Genomic DNA, 17,048 nt, shown 5'->3' on the forward strand with positions numbered 1-17,048 from the left:
CTTCCCTTGCTGAACAGGACCCAGAGGGGCAGAAGGCGATCAGAGCCCTGGAGGCTTGGGGCAGAGGGACCTGAGAGTCCAGCCACCTGTGAGCTGTGGGTCAGGGGTGTCTGGGGCCAGGCACGGATCTGCAAATGCCTAAGCCTTAACCAGGATGTTGTTTCCTTCCTTCTAATAACCGGCCTGTGACCTCCCCTAGGAGCTTGCTCTGTGAGGTGGGAGGCCTGGGTTGCGGCAGGAGGGGAGGAGGCTTCAGGGGAACTTGCACCAGTACCCTGTTGCCTCCAAACCGAGTCACAGCAATCTCCATGCCCCACCCCATCCCACTGTGGATGAAAGGAAAGGGCAAGGCATGGTGCAGAGAGCTGGCAGACAGCAGGGCTTCTAGCTCTGCCTTATCCTCTGGAGTTTGGGGGGCCAAAGCCCAATGCTGGGGGGAGGTGAGGCAGCTGGGAGGCAGCTGTGGTGTGGGAAGCTTGTCCAAGTGCTTCTGGGATCCTGGGTGGAGCTGACCGCCCCAGGCTTTTTACCCCACTCAGCATATCTCACAGGCTTATCAGAGGAGGCTGTGCTTCACTTCGGGGGCACCCACAGATGATTTTCATATGCTGAACCTCTTGGAACAAGTATTTTCTTAAAGTGATAAAAGTTCCCTGTTCAGTTTCTTTTTGGGGTGATGAAAATGTTCTGAAATGGATTGTGGCAATGATTGTACAACTCTGAGAATATACTAAAAACCATTGAATTATCCACCTTAATTGGGTAAATTGTATAGTATGTGAATTATATAAAATAAAGCTGATATGTAAGTTCCCCTTTCAACCTAGAAATTGTTGCGATCAAGTAGTTTCTAATTCATGGTGAGCCCATGTACAGCAGAACAAAACATTACCTGGTCCTGCCCCATCTTCACGATCATTGCCAACTTCACTGTTACCGCCACAGTGTATTTTGAGTGCCTTCCAACTAGGGGTCATCTTCCAGCATGTCTTAGTTACCTAGTGCTGCTATGACAAATACCACAAGTGGATGCTTTAACAAAGAGAAATTTAGTCTCTCACAGTCCAGTAGGTTCCAAGTCCAAATTCAGGGCGCTGGCTCTAGGGGAAGGCTTTCTCTCCCTGGCGGCTCTGGGGGAAAGTCCTTGTCTCTTCAGCTTCTGTTTCCTGGTTCCTTGGAGATCTCCATGTGGTTTGGTATCTATCTTTCCCCCATCTCTGCTTGCCTAATCTGCTCTTTTTATCTCTTGTAAGAGATTAACTCAAGACACTAACCCTGCCTCATTAACAGAACAAAACTCATTCCCAAATGGGATTATAACCATAGGCAGAGTTTAGGATTTTGTAAAAACGGCGTGGCAGGGACATCTGACCTTCTCATCTAACCTCACAAGAGGGAAGGAGAATCAAGATCAACAGCCCAAGGCTGCTTCCTATGAAGTAGAGGTCAGACATACATCCTCCCCTTTCCAACCGTTTTTACACATTCTGACACCAACCGTCCCTCTCATGGCACTGTCTACTTCTCTGCTAGGTTTGATAATTCATTGCAATGGCCACACAGAACTCACAGACCATACTCACAGTTATGGGGGTTATGAGGGAAGTAACAGGTTACAATTCGGGATCAGAAACGACTTAGGATACAGTTCTTCTATCAGGACAGCCTCTTCCCAGCCATGCCACAGGCAGGTCTCTCTCTGGCCCTCAGCCCCTCGGCCTGGCCTCCGTCCTGCTCAGGCAACTGTTCCAAAGCTCTTTTAGCTCTGCCAATAACTACTTAGAGGCACCCCACTCCACCAGTAAATCTTGGCCTGAAGAATCTAAGCTTTGGCTCTATGGGTTGGCAAACCTAGCTCCACCAAGTGCCTGGAGGTACCCTACTCTGCCAGCAAGCCTCCTGCCTGAAGACACTCAGCTTTCTCACTCTGTGGGCCAGGAAGGCCACCAGGCCATCTCTTGTTGATCTCCTCTGCTGCCACTGTTTCTCTGCTGCTGCTTCTCACAGTCTTTGGTGTTAACAGCTCTCTCTCTCACTCTCCTGGTTCCAGGAGCTTCTCAGCACAGGGATGCTGGGTCCAAAGGGTGCACTCCACTCCTGGCTCTTCTTTCTTGGTGGTGATGAGATCCTCTCTTTATGCCTCTGGGATGGCAAAACTGACCAATGCCCTCATTAGGGTTCCATACACCTCATTTGCATAGTCCCACCCAGTCATTTGGTGAGAGTTACAAAGACTATGGCTAGAAGGGCCATATTAAGTAATTCACTGCACTGCAGATTTACAACATGTATTTTTGGGGGACACAATTCAATCCATAACACAGCACTATACTGAACAATATTCTGTTGTGATCCACAAGGTTTTCACTAGGTAATATATTCAGAAGTAGATCACCAGCCCTTTCTTCCCAGTCTGGCTTAGTCTGGAAACTCCTCTGAAACTTGTCCACCATGAGTAACCGTGCTGATGTTTGAAGTATTGGTAGCATAGCTTCTAGCATCATAGCAACACACAAGCCACTACAGAATGACAAACTGACAGATGGGTGGTGAAACCTAGAAATTGTTGTTAGTTGCTGTCAAGTTGGATCTGACTCATGGTGACCCTGTGTGTAACAGAATGAAATGTTGCCCAGTCCAGCGCTGTCTTCACTGTTGTGGCTACTGTGTCAATCTATCTTATTAAGGGTTTCCCTCTCTTTTGATGAACCTCCACTTTATCAACAATGATGTCCTTTTCCAGCTACTGGTCTTTCTTAATGATGTGTCCAAAATAAGTGAACTGAAGTCTCTCCATCCTAGATCCACACAAATAAGCCCAACTGATTTTTGACCAAGGTGCAAGAACAATTCAATGGCGGAAAGATGGTCTTTTCAATAAATGGTGCTAGAGCAAGTGGACATTTATCCGCAAAAATGAACCTTAAGCTAAGTCTCACACCTTATACAAAATTAACTCAAAATGGATCATGGACTTACATGTACAATGTAAATCTATAAAACTACTAGGAAAAAAATACAGGAGAAGATCTTTAGGATATAGGGCTTGACAAAGAGTTCTTAGACTTGCCCCCAAAAGCAGACCCATAACATAAAAAAATCAGTAAATTGGACTTCATCAAAATTTAAAACTTTGCTCAGTGACAGATCCTATAAGGAGGATGAGAAGACAAGCTACTGACTGGTAGAAAATATTTGCAAACCACATATCCAATCGAAGACTACTATCTAGAATATAAAAAGAACTTTCAAAACTCAACAGTAAAAAAAACAAACAATTCAACTAGAAAATGGGCAAAAAGACATGAAGAGAAATTTTACTTAAAAGGATATACAGATGGCAAATAAGCACATAAAAAAGGTTCAACCTCATTAGCCATCAGATAAACGCAAATTAAAGCCACAATGAGATACCACTACACACCAACTAAAATGACTAAAATAAAAAGTAGTGGCAAAACCAAATGCTGGCGAGGGTATGAAGAAATTGGATCACTCATACATTGCTGGTGGGAAAATAGTAAAGCCACTCCGAAAAATAATCTTGGCATTTTCTTTAAAAACTAAGAATACAACTACCATGTGACCCAGCAACTATACTCCCGGACATTTATTCTAAAGAAATGAAGACTTATGTTCATACAAAACACTGTACATGAATGTTCATAGCAGTTTTATTCATGATAGCTCAAAACTGGAAACAACTCAGATGTCCTTCCATGGATGAATGGTCAAAAGAAACAAACTTTGGTACGTTCATATCATAGAATACTTGTTATTGTTAGCTGTTGTGGGGTCTGTCCCCAGCTCATGGTGACCCCATGCACAACTAAACATACCTGGTCCTGTGCCATCCCCACGATGGGTTGTACAGATTGGACCGTTGTGATCCATCAGATTTTCATTGACTGATTTTTGGAAGTAGATTGCCATGCCTTTCTTCCTAGTCTATCTTAGCCTGGAAGTTCTGCTGAAACCTGTTCAGCATCATAGCAACATGCAAGCCTCCACTGACAGAGGGAGGGTGGTGGCTATGCATGAGATGCATTGACCGGAAATCATCAAAAAGAACATTTCAAGATCAGTCCTGAAGTACTATGCTGTCAGTGATAGGATAACATCCATACGCCTACAAGGAAGACCAGTTAATAAGATTATTATTCACATTTAAGCACCAACCACCAATGACAAAGATGACGACATTGAAGATTTTTACCAGCTACTGCAGTCTGAAATTGATCAAACATGCAATCAAGATGCATTGATAACTACTGGGGATTGGAATGCAAAAGTTGGAAACAAGGAAGAAGGATCTATAGTTGGAAAATATGGCCTTGGTGATAGAAACGATGCTGGAGATCACATGACAGAATTTTGCAAGACCAATGACTTCTTCATTGCAAATACCTTTTTTCAACAACATTATCTGCGACTATACACGTGGACCTCACTGGATGGAAAACACAAGAATCAAATTTACTACATCGGTGGAAAGAAGCGATGGAGAAGCTCCATATCATCAGTCAGAACAAGGCCAGGGGCCAACTGCGGAACAGACCATCAATTACTCCTATGCAAATTCAAGTTAAGTTGAAGAAAATTAAAACAAATCCAAGAGAGCCAAAATATGACCTCGAGTGTATCCCACCTGAATTTAGAGACCATCTCAAGAACAGATTTGATGCATTGAACACTAATGACCAAAGACCAGATGAGTCATGGGATGACATTAAGAACAGCATGCTTGAAAGACAAAAGGTCATTAAAAAGACAGGAAAGAAAGAAAAGAGCAAAATGAATGTCAGAAAAGACTCTGAAACTTGCTCTTGAATATCAAGTAGCTAAATCGAAGAGAAGAAATGATGAAGTAAAAAAGCTGCAAAGAATATTTCAAAGGGTGACTTGAGAAGACAAAGTTAAGTATTATAATGAAATGTGCAAAGATCTGGAGTTAGAAAACCAAGAGAAGAACACACTTGGCATTTCTCAAGCTGAAAGAACTGAAGAGAAAATTCAAGCCTCGAATTGCAGTATTGATCGATTCTATGGGGAAAATATTGAACGACGCAGGAAGCATCAAAAGAAGATGGAAAGAATATACAGAGTCACTATACCAAAAAGAATTAGATAACATTCAACCATTTCAAGAGGTAGTATAAGATTAAGAACCAATGGTGCTGAAGGAAGAAGTCCAAGCTGCACTTAAGGTATTGGCGAAAAACAAGGCTCCAGGAATTGATGGAATACCAACTGAGATGTTTCAACAAACAGATGCAGTGCTGGAGGTGTTCACTCATCTATGTCAAGAAAATTGGAAGACAGCTACCTGGCCAACTTACTGGAAGAGATCTATATTTGTACTCATTCTAAAGAAAGGTGATCCCACAGAATGCAGAAATTATTGAATAATATCATTAATATCACACACAAGTAAAATTTTGCTGAAGATAATTCAAAAGTGGTTGCAGTAGTACATCCAGAGGGAACTGCCAGAAGTTCAAGCTGGATTCAGAAGAGGACTTGGAACAAGGGATATCATTGCTGATGTCAGATGGATCTTGGCTGAAACAGAGAATACCAGAAAGAGGTTTACCTGTTTTATTGACTATGCAAAGGCATTCAGTTGTATGGATCATAACAAATTATGGATAACATTGTGAAGAATGGGAATTCCAAAAAACTTAATTGTGCTCATGAGGAACCTGTACATAGACTAAGAGACAGTCGTTCAAACAAAACAAGGGGACACTGCATGGTTTAAAGTCAGGAAAAATGTGTGTCAAGGTTGTATCCTTTCACCATACTTATTCAATCTGTATGCTGAGCAAATAATCTGAGAAGCTGGACTATACGAAGAAGCATGTGGCATCGGGATTGGAGGGAGACTCATTAAAAACCTGTGATATGCAGGTGATACAACCTTGCTTGCTGAAAGTGAAGAGGACTTGAAGCACTTACTTATGAAGATTAAAGACTACAACCTTTAGCATGGATTGCGCCTCAACATGTAGAAGACAAAAATCTTCATAACTGGACCAGTAAGCAACATCATGATAAAGGGAGAAAGTATTGAGGTTGTCAAGGATTTCGTTTTACTTGGATCCACAATAGACACCCATGCAAGCAGAAGTCAGGAAATCAAATGACATACTGCACTGGGCGAATCTGCTGCAAAAGACCTCTTTAAAGTGTTAAAAAGCAAAGATTTCACTTTGAGAACTAAAGCGTGCCTGACCTAAGCCATGGTATTTTCAGTTGCCTCATATGCATGTGAAAACTGGACACTGAGTAAGGATTGATGCCTTTGGATTATGGTGTTGGTGAAGAATATTGAACAGACCATGGACTGGCAGAAGAACGAACAGATCTATCTTGGAAGAAGTGCAGTCAGACTGCTCCTTAGAAGTGAGGATGGTGAGACTTCGTCTCATGTAGTTTGGACATATTATCAGGAGGGACCAGTCCCTGGAGAAGGACATCATACTTGGTAGAGGGTCACTGAAAAAGAGGAAGGCCCTCAACGAGATGGATTGACACATTGGCTGCAACAATGGGCTCAAGCATAACAACGGTTGTGAGGATGGCGCAGGACTGGGCAATGTTTGGTTCTGTTGTACACACGGTCGTTGTGAGTTGGAACTGACTCAATGGTACCTAACAACAACAGTTGGAGAATGTGTCCCTGGGTGGTGCAAACAGTTAAAGTGTTTGATGGCTAACTGAAAGTTTGGGGGTTTGAGTCCACCCAGAGGCACCTCAGAAGAAAGTCCTGGGGATCTACTTGCCAAAAAATCAGCCAATGAAAACCCTCTGGAGCACAGTTCTACTCTGACACATGGGGTCACCATGAGTTGGAATCCGCTCGATGACAACTATTACTGGTCTGAGAGGGTAAGTGGGGCCACCTTGCCCCTCCAGAGAAGGACAGCTTCCAGTGTGCAGAAGCCCTCAGCCAGGAGAAAGGAGAAGCAAATACACAGCTGGAATTGAGGGGGAAACCTGGAGTTCTGAGTCCTCAAATCAAGGAATAAGCCCGCAAGCAAGAACGTAAATTACTATGTCAAAAGTCTCCATAAACAAAGTTGAAAGACAAGCAACAGACTGGGAGAAATATTTGCAATATTTATGACATACAAAGTTTTATTATCCAGAACATATTCAGAGTTTATGTGAATCAATAAGAAAAATGTAACTTCATTTATAATTAGTTTTAATGCAAATTAAAACTAAATAAGATTTTTTTTACACCTATCAGATTGACACAAATTAAAAAGACTGATAATAACAAGTCTTGGCAAGGATGTAAGGAAATGGGAACTCAAATGCTAGTGGGGAGGCAAAAATTGGGATGGTCTTGCTGAGAACAGTCCTTTTAAAATACTGTTATTGTTATCTGCCTTCGAGTCAGCCCCTGACTCATGGTGACCCCATGCACAACGGGATTAGATCATTGTGATCATAGGCTAATTTTCATTGGCTAATTTTTTGGAAGTAGACCACCAGGCCTTTCTTCCTAGTCTGCCTAGTCTGGAAGCTCCACCGAAACTTTTTCAGCATCATAGCAACACGTAAGCCTCTTCTGATGGACAGGTGGTGACTGTGCTTGAGGTGCATTGGCTAGGAATTGAACCCAGGTCTCCCACATGGAAGGCGAGAATCCTACCACTGAATCACCAATGCCCCTTTTAAAATATAAAATATGCATATCATTTGACCCAGTGTTACACTACTTCTAGGATTTGAATCCTACAGAAATAGTTGTACATATGCTAAAACACATGCAGACAATGATTTTATTTTTGCTGTTGTACAAAAATTAAAGAAGAAAGTAAATATCCATTTGATGGAGGAGAAGTCTAATACTGTCATTGTGCACCTCTACAATAAATACAATACACCCGTTACAAAGAATGAGGGGTATTTTATGGATTGAATTGTCCCCCCAAGGTGTGTGTTAACTTGGCTAGTCCATGATTCCCAGTATTGTGTGATTGTCCACCCTTGGTCATCTGATGTGGTTTTCCTATGTGTTGTAAATCCTACCTCTATGATGTTAATGAGGCAGGATTAAAGGCAGTTATGTTAATGAGGCAGGACTCAATCTACAAGATTAGGTTGTATCTTGAGTCAATCTCTTCTGAGATATAAAAGAGAGAAGCAAGCAGAGAGACAGCGGGACCTGCTACCACCAAGAATGAAGAACCAGGAGGGGAGCGTGTCCTTTGGACCGGGGTCCCTGTGCTGAGAAGCTCCCAGACCAGGCAAAGATTGATGAAAAGGACCTTCCCCTAGAGCTGACAGAGAGAGAGAAAGCCTTCCCCTGGAGCTGAAATCCTGAATTCGGACTTCCAGCCTCCTAGACCGTGAGAGAATAAATTTCTCTTTATTAAAGCCGTCCACTTGTGGCACTTCTGTTAGAGCAGCACTAGATCACTAAGACAAGGTGCTATGTGGACTGAGATTAAAATAAAGATCTCCAAGACAAAGAAAAAAAGAAGTAAGTCTTGGAATTATATTCTAGTGTGACCCATTTTGGAGTCCTGGTGGCACAGTGGTTAAGAGCTTGGCTGCTAACCAAAAGGTCAGCAGTTTGAATCTACCAGCCGCTCCTTGGAAACCCTATGGGGCAGTTCTATTCTGTCCTTTAGGGTCGCTATGAGTCGGAATCAACTAATTGGCAATGGGTTTTAATGGGTGACCCATTTTCTGTTTTTATAAGTGTGTATTTGTACAAATCGGGGGGCAGTGGTGGTTCAGTCGTAGAATTCTTGCTTTCCACTCGGGAGACCTGGGTTCAATTCCCAGCGAATGCACCTCATTCGCAGCCATCACCTGTCTGTCCGTGGAGGTTTGTGTGTTACTATGAATCTGAACAGGTTTCAGTGGAGCTTTCAGACTAAGATGGACTAGAAAGAAAGGCCTGGCAATCTACTCTCCCCAAAAATCAGCCAATAAAAACCCCATGGATCACAACAGTCTGATCCACAACCGATCATAGACGGCACAGGACCAGGCAGTGTTTAGTCCTGTTGTGCATGGGGTCACCATGAGTCAAGGGCTGACTCAATGGCAGCTAACAACAACGTTTTTATAAATATACATACATAAATACATAGAGTTTTGTAAAGATGTTCACAAAACTGTGGTTGGTCATTATTTCTGGGGTAGAGGGGGATAAAGTGGGATGGGGGTAACAGAAAGGGGGATTTTCACATTTGACTCTGCACCCTTCTGTGTTATTTAAATTCTGTGCAAACAGAATAAATAAAAACACATACATTCTGTCACACACATGAGCAAAGAAGAAAAGAAAGCTGTTTCTTCTGAAGATCTTTGCAGAGCCCACAGCCATTACCTCAAGTCCCCTCAGGTTTCTGAGAATGGCAGCTACACTCACAGGAGCCTTGATTGCCCCAAATGTTTGCTTTAATCAATCTAATTAGCAGAGCATCAATTAGGCTGAACGCCCCGGCAGCCCCTGCAGGCTCCCACAGCGGTGGATTCTGCCCTTGGCTGCCCACACATGCCCTTCAGGAACTCAGTTCCTGTCCGTCCACAGTGTGAGGCTCTCCCTTCCTTCATGGCTCTGGTCTCCTCTCAGGAACTCTGAAGACCACTTGTGGGTAAACGGGAAATAAACAAAAATCACCCAGATGAGAACATGCAGAGGCTATTTATTCAGAGCTGGCAAGAGGGTCAGCCACCATCATTTGCTTTTGGCAGAGACTCAAAAGCAGGCAGAGGAGTGGGAAAGCTTTATAGAGGAAAAAGGGGGAAGTTTCAGGTATGCCCTGATTCGAGGCCATTGGCATGGGGAAGTTGGAGGCAGGCTAACTAGAAAACAGAGCATCCTTGTGTGGCTTTCTCTGGTTGGTCCTGAGTTGGAAGTGGGGGCAAAAATTAGGGAAGCTAGCAGTTACTGACCAAGTGCTAACCATTTGGGGCTGATTATTGCTGAAGCTGTGGTTTGGCTTCCTAGGTGGCTGTGGTAGAGGTCACAGGTCTGAGTTCTATTTTCTTATATGGTCTAGCCATCGTCTATTTATATATTCAGTACCTCAGAGCCTTTTGATTTGCTGGGCATTGTTCCTGCTCTGTGTGAAACTCTTCTTCATCTTTCTTAAGTGGTTCGTCGGTGGCTCCGACTTGTAACCTTTGTGTTCCCCCACAACCTGTGTCTCCTCCTGTTTCCCAGCTCACCAAGAGGTTCTACTGGCACCCTCTTCCTTAGTCACTAAAATGAGAAACCTGTGAGTTATCATGGCTCCTACCACTCATACCTGGTTGTGTTGGTTAATTTTATGTGTCACTTGGCTAGGCTACGGGTCCCAGTGGTTTGGCCAAACACTAGTCTAGTTACTGTTCCATAATACAATGTAATGTAATGTAATGTAATGTAATGTAATATAATCACTTTCCACAATGTAAGCTAATGTAATCAATCAACCAGTTGAAAAGGGAGTTTCCTTAGGATGTGTTCTGCCTCCAAGTTATAGATATTTTGGTATAACTTGCTCCCTCTCTTCACTCTGCACTCTTTCTACCTCCTGACCTACAGATCTTGGGATGCCAGCTTCCAGAAGTCTTTAGCCTGCTGCCTGACCTACAGATCTTGGACTTGCCAGCCCTCTACAATCACATGAGCCAATCACTTGAAGTAAATCTCTCTCTGTATAACTGTAACTATAACTACAGGATACCTAGGTGGCACAAGCAGTTAAGCACTCTACTACTAACAGAAAAGTTGACAGTTCAAACCCACCCAGAGGTGCCTTGGAAGACAGAGCTGTCAATCTGTTTCTGAAAGTTCACAGCCTTGAAAACCCTATGGAGCACAGTTCTACTCTGCACACATCAGCTGAAATCAACTTGACGGCAACTAACAACAACAACAACACACACACACACACACACACATATATGTATATATGTATGTATGGCACAGTGGTTAAGAGCTGCTAGCTGCTCCTTGGAAACCCTATGGGGCAGTTCTACTCTATCCTATACGGTCGCTGAGTCAGAATCGACTTGACGGCTATGGCTTTGGTTTGGTTTGGTTTATATATACATAAATACATATATATATATCTATATATATATATATCTTTGAATTACAGTGTTGGTGAAGACTATTGAATATACAATGGACTTCCAGAACAGCAAACAAATCTGTTTTGGAAGAAGTACAGCCAGAATGCTCCTTAGAAGCTGGGATGGCAGGACTTTGTCTCATGTAGTTTGGGTATGTTATCAAGAAAGTCCTGTCTCTGGAGAAGGACATCATGCTCGGTAATGTAGAGGGTCAGAGAAACAGAGGAAGACCCTCAATGAGATGGATTGACACAGTGGCTGCAACAATGGGCTCAAACATAGCGAGGATTGTGAGAATGGCGCATGCCATGTTATCTTATATAAGATTCTGTCTTGCTAGCTCACTGGCTCTAGAGACCATCTCTCCTGATGGCTTTGAAGAAATGGCCATGTTAGGAGGTCACATGGCAAGGAGCTGAGGGCATCCTCTAGGAGCTGTGGGGTGTCTCTAGCTGACAGGTTGCAAGAGGCTTGTTCCTCATTTCCTTACAAGGAAATGAATTCTTCCAACTACCTGAGAGGGCTTGGAAGTGGATCCATCACCAGTTGAGTCTCCAAATGAGAACCCAGCCCAGGATGATGCCTTGATTGCAGCCTTGCAAAGGGCCCAGATAAGCCAAGTCCTGACCCAAAGAAACTAAGAGATAATGTGTGTTGTTTTAAGCCACTAAGTCTGTGGGATTTTGTTATGCAGCAATAATAACTAATACACCAGGGAAGATGTCAGGGAAGCAACTGGATATAAGGCTCTGGATTTCTGGTGTTTAAGCCATGAGACCAGATGAGCTCACCAAGAAAAAGAGTGTAGAGAGAGAATCCAAAAGGATCAAGGACTGAGTCCCAGGGCATTGGATATTAGGAGGAGGGAGAAGGGAGATGAAGAGGAACAAGCAAAGGAATCTGAGAGGAGTGACCAGTGAGGCAGGAGGCAAACAGGAGGGGGCATTGTCATAGAAGCCAGGTGAAGAAACAGTATTGAGAAGGGAATAATCAATTGTGTCGAATACTATAGGTCAGTAAGATGGGAACTGAGAAATTATGCCTGTAGTTATCAGTGATTATAAAAATAACACTAGCAATAGTAAGGAATGTTTATTAAGCATTTTCAGGGTGTCAGGCTTTGTGCTAAACACTTATATGCATTATCTCATCTTTTTTTCACAACGGCCCTAGACAGAGGAAATTTTAATAGCAACCCCATTCTCGACAGCAACAGGTTTTCTTTTTGTTCTTTTTAAAAAAAATTTATTTTGTTGTTATTGTTGAGAATATACAGAGCAAAACAGCCACCAATTCAACTGTTTCTACATGTACAGTTTAGTGACATTGATTACATTCTTCGAGTTGTGCAACCATTCTCACTCTCCTTTTCTGAGTTGTCCCTTCCCCACTAACATAAATTCACCATCACTTAAGGTTCTTATCTAATCTTTTGAGTTGCTGTTGTCATTTTGACCCCATATAGGTAGTTCTTAAAAGAGTATAATGCTCAAAGCAGACAGTTTTTACTAGTTAAGCTAAATGATTATTTGGTTTTAAGAAGACTTTAGGGGATATTTTTGGTTTAAGTTTTAAAGATTATCTCAGGGCAATAGTTTCAGGGGTTCATCCAGCCCCTTTGGCTCCAGAAAGTCTAGAGTCCATGAGAATTTGAAATTCTGTTTTGCATTCCCACCCTTTTGATCAGGATTCTTCTATGGCATCTTTGATAAAAATGTTCAGTAATAGTAACCGGGAACCATTCAGTTCTTCTGGTCTCTTGGCAAAGGAGGCAGTTGCTCATGGAGGCAATTAGCTATACATTTCACATCCTCCTTTCATTCCTGACTCCTTCCTCTGTTGCTCCAGACAAGTAGATGGCCCCTTGCAGCGACTACATTACGAACCAGGAGGTAGAACAGAAGCACTAAACACGTTCTCAGGCCAATCAACTGGATGTCCCATGAAACCATGACTCTAGACCTCCATCCAAACCAAGGAACCAAATCCCATGAGGCTTTTGGTTGCACATAGCAGCCTCAGCTGCTACTCTTTTTTTTTTTTCAGGTTTACAACTTATTTATTGACAGCAATTACACTAATGGGTTGTGCAACCCTCTCCTTAATCAATGCGATTTTCCCATCACCTTGGCAACAGGTTTTCCATTTTACAGATAATAAAAGGGAGACTATTTCCTACATAAAAACGGCTGCTTATTATTAGGCCAAGAGTGATTCATCCAGTGTAAGAATAACCACAGTATAGCAGCTAAAGAAAACAAAATCAAACTGCTTTGTATTATAAGAAGCTTTAACAGAATAATTCAGGGGATGCTGATAACTGCTATTCTGTCAGTCATTGTATCTATATGCAGTAAAATTTTATGATCCCTTTATAGTGAAATACAAGGACTCACAACAGTTATTCAAAACATTTTTTCCTTGGACATAACATTTTTTTGACTATTTTTTTGTTTTTAACTATACGCTATTAAACTCTAGGATGTATCTAAATCTTTACTTTGCTTTTCCTCCCCACCAAGTAGATAAATCTGTGTTTTCACATATAAATGTATTTAGTTTTTGGAAATTTTAATGCTATAGTAAATCAAGTGTGTGATTTATAGTAATCAGACCACTCTGATTCTTTAAGTTTTCACAATACCCTTTTCCACAGATAACCATAGAGAAAATAATTACCAATTAACTGATACAAGCACGCTATCCTCTGCTGTAAAAAGTCTGAATAAATACTGTGTATGTTTTTCTGTCCATGAACTTGAGCTACTCGTGTGCAATTATGTGTATGGAATGGAGTAGTGTTCATGATTTGTACCTACATCATCATATGGATGTATATTTATTAATAAAGTCATTACTTTAAAACTAAAAAAAACTAAAAAAAAAAAAACAAAAAAAAAACCGGCTGCTTATTTTCCTGCTAGAGTCGCCTTAGTTTTCTGACGTGGACACTGGGCTTCAGATGCTCAACAGTGTGTCAAGGTCGCCTCGCCCGTAAGGGGCTCTGCCTGTCAGGCGGTCTCCAGGATCTTCACTCCTCCGCTCCTCCGGCCCCAGGAGGGTTCGGCCTGGGCCCTCAGCACCGAGGACAGCGCCAAATGGGGGCGGGGACTGTGACGCCAAGACGCGCGGGGACTCCGGGGCGCGCGCTTGCGGGCGGCGGCGGAGGCGGTGGCGTCACGTGACCCAGGTACCGGTGACTGCGCGCCGCGCACCCTCTGCGCAGCCCCCTGCCCAGCAGCCTCCGGAGCACGCGGCCGCGCCGACTCCCGCCCGGCCGGGTGAGCGCGGCAGCCCTCCCCTTCAGGCCTCTGAGCCTCCTCTCTCCTCGTGCGACTTGGGGGCCGGGCCCCTCGGCTCCGTTCTCACCAGTCCCGGGGCGCTGCTTCCCGCAGGTGCCGAGCGGGGCCGCCTGCGGGGCGGGGTGGGGGGGAGGGAGGAGGGAGCGTGACCTTGGCTCCGCCCTTGGGTGGCTGTGGCCTCCCCAAGGACCCCCAGCCCTTAGCGCGCGTCTGCGCTGGCGAGTGCAGTTTGGCATAAAGGAGTGACGAGCTAACGGTGGGATGTCAGACATCACTGGCGTTTCCTCCAGCCCGAAGACTACAGACTGTCCACGCTGCCTGTCGTGGCTTGGGGAGGGTTGCTGCTCTTCGCCCTCTCAAAGGGGCTCGGGGCTGCGGAGAGCCGCGCCGGGGAGGGGGGAGGGTCCAGCCGCCGCGTGGTCCTCCGGGCGGGACCCGCAGGCAGCCTCGAAGAAGTCTCAGGGGGGCAGGGCCTTTAGAACCAGTTTTAACCCCACTCTCCGCTCACAGATGAGGGAACAGGCCCGGAGAGGCTGAGGCTGGCTCGAGGTCATAGCCGGCGTCCGAGTGCTTACCACACTCCCACAAAGTGAGGGGTGGGAAAACCCGTAGGCTCCAGCAAGACGCATTGGGCATTGACCCGACCCCGCGGGCCCCCACCCTGATGCCCCTGCTCCACAGGCCCTAAGCCTGCCCTTGCAGCCCCTCCCACCCATCCTGTGGCGCCCTGGAACAGCCTTGGTCCACCTTTGTACTTTTCCCATCTCTGGGTTTTGGCTCAGGGCCTCGTTCTCTCCTGTGTCTGTAATGCAAGCACTCGTCCTCCCTGCTCCGCCCCGCCTCCTACATTCTCTTTGGTTCAGCAAACTAGAGTTGGGGTTTACTCCTGAGTAGAGGCTCACCAATTCTCAGAACGTGAGGCCAGAGGAGACCCCCAGCGGGAGTCCAGGCTCTGCTACTGCCCAGCTTCCAGGTGCCTTTGGGAAGGGCCCTTACCTTCTCCCGACCTCTGTTGACTGATCTTTAAAATGGGAGCATTACAGAGCCACCCTCACCAGGACAGCTCAGACAGGGCCCTGTGTGGGGAGGCTTAGCCGACAGGGACTTCCTCCAGCTGTGGTTCTGGAGTCAGTGCATGACCTTGTCCCTAGAGAGGAGACTGACTGCCCAAAGCAACTTTGTGTTAGTCTGCTGGGGACTGAGCTGGGGGTGGGGGCCCCTGGGCTCTTCCCTGCTGCCTGCGCCTGCCTGGCAGGGCTGACTGGACCCCTAGTGCAAGATACTGAGGTCTGCTTTGACCCCAGCACTCCAGGGCGCCTGGGTCCTCAGGCCTCTGCAGGGATGGGGGGTGGGGTGGCTGGCTGGCTGCCCTCCCGCCAAGCTGTGTGAAGCAGTGTCCAGCGGCTGCCCTGCATGGTCTAGTGTTTGTGAAATGCAGTGTCCCTGTACTGGGCCAGGCTGGGCACAGCCAGGCTTTGTCCTTGCCCTGGCCTGAGCTGTCCATTCCCCTGTGGGGGCGGGAGCAGCACAGGGAGTGGCCGTGGTTACAGCTGGTGGGAAGTGCATTGTAGTGACCAGGAGCCGGAGTTTATGTCTGGACCCTGCAGTGTGGAGGACACAGCCTCTGGAACCACACTGAGCTCCATCACTCACGGGCTGGGAGGTGGGGCAGATGGCTTAAGCTCTCTGTACCTCAGTTGCCCTGTTCCTAAGGTGGGGCTGACGCAAGTGCCCACCTCATAGGATTGCTGAGGGTTAAATGAGCACACTGTCAGCCCCAGTCAGTGCTCACTAACTGTTTGCTCTTGTTCCCGTGATAGGTAGCTCTCTGCATCTGGGTTGCTGGAGAACAGGGTTGTGGTGTAGATCTTGATGCCCCAGGCCAGTAGCTTCTGGGGGTGGTGGCCAGCTGGGTGGGGCTGTCAGAGGCAGAACCCGATGGTTGGGAGCCCGGCAATCTGACCCCATCCCAAGCCCCGCAGTGCTTGGAAAGGTGCTGGATGGCAGGGCTGGCTAGGCAGTCGGAGGCCTCAGAAACTGGGCACATGGGAGAGAAGCTTGGGGCTCACGCTCCAGCTGAGCCCACCTGCTTCCTCCCTGCTGTGTAATATATTTTTGTTTTTTAATTCTTCTCTGTTCAGACCTGCTGCTGAACAGTAAAGCACCATCCTGTGATTGATGAGACCACCTCCCTTCTGCCTCAAGTGAGTTCAGAGGGAGGCAGGGAGGGAGGAAGGGAGGGAAGAGGTGGCTGAGAGGGTCCTGCCCTGCCCTGCCTCGGGGCCTGATCCCTAGTGAGGAAGCAGCTGGCCAGGTTCTTGTTGACAGGTGAGCCCATGTTGGGGGTACCTGCTGGCTGAGCACACCTAGCCCGTGGGCAGAACCCGGGAGCCAGTTATGCCCTAGAATGCACGTTTTCTGGGACTGGCCTTTGCAAGGGAGAGCAGGGACCCCCTGCCTGTGGGGCCCCTGGTGGGTGGCTCTGGCCTTGCACCACTCACAGGACTGGGCATTCCAGCGAAGCTCATCTGTGAGCTGGTACAGGGGGAGTCCGCCCTTTCAGAGCCCACAGTCATGGGGTGGTGTGGAGTAGGGGGCAGAGACTGCCCTTTGTCTACATCCTGTGTAGGATGAAGTGTGGGCATTGGAGGCAGC

This window comes from Trichechus manatus, unplaced genomic scaffold, assembly GCF_000243295.1.
Source record: "Trichechus manatus latirostris isolate Lorelei unplaced genomic scaffold, TriManLat1.0 scaffold00200, whole genome shotgun sequence".
Lineage (NCBI taxonomy): Eukaryota > Metazoa > Chordata > Mammalia > Sirenia > Trichechidae > Trichechus > Trichechus manatus.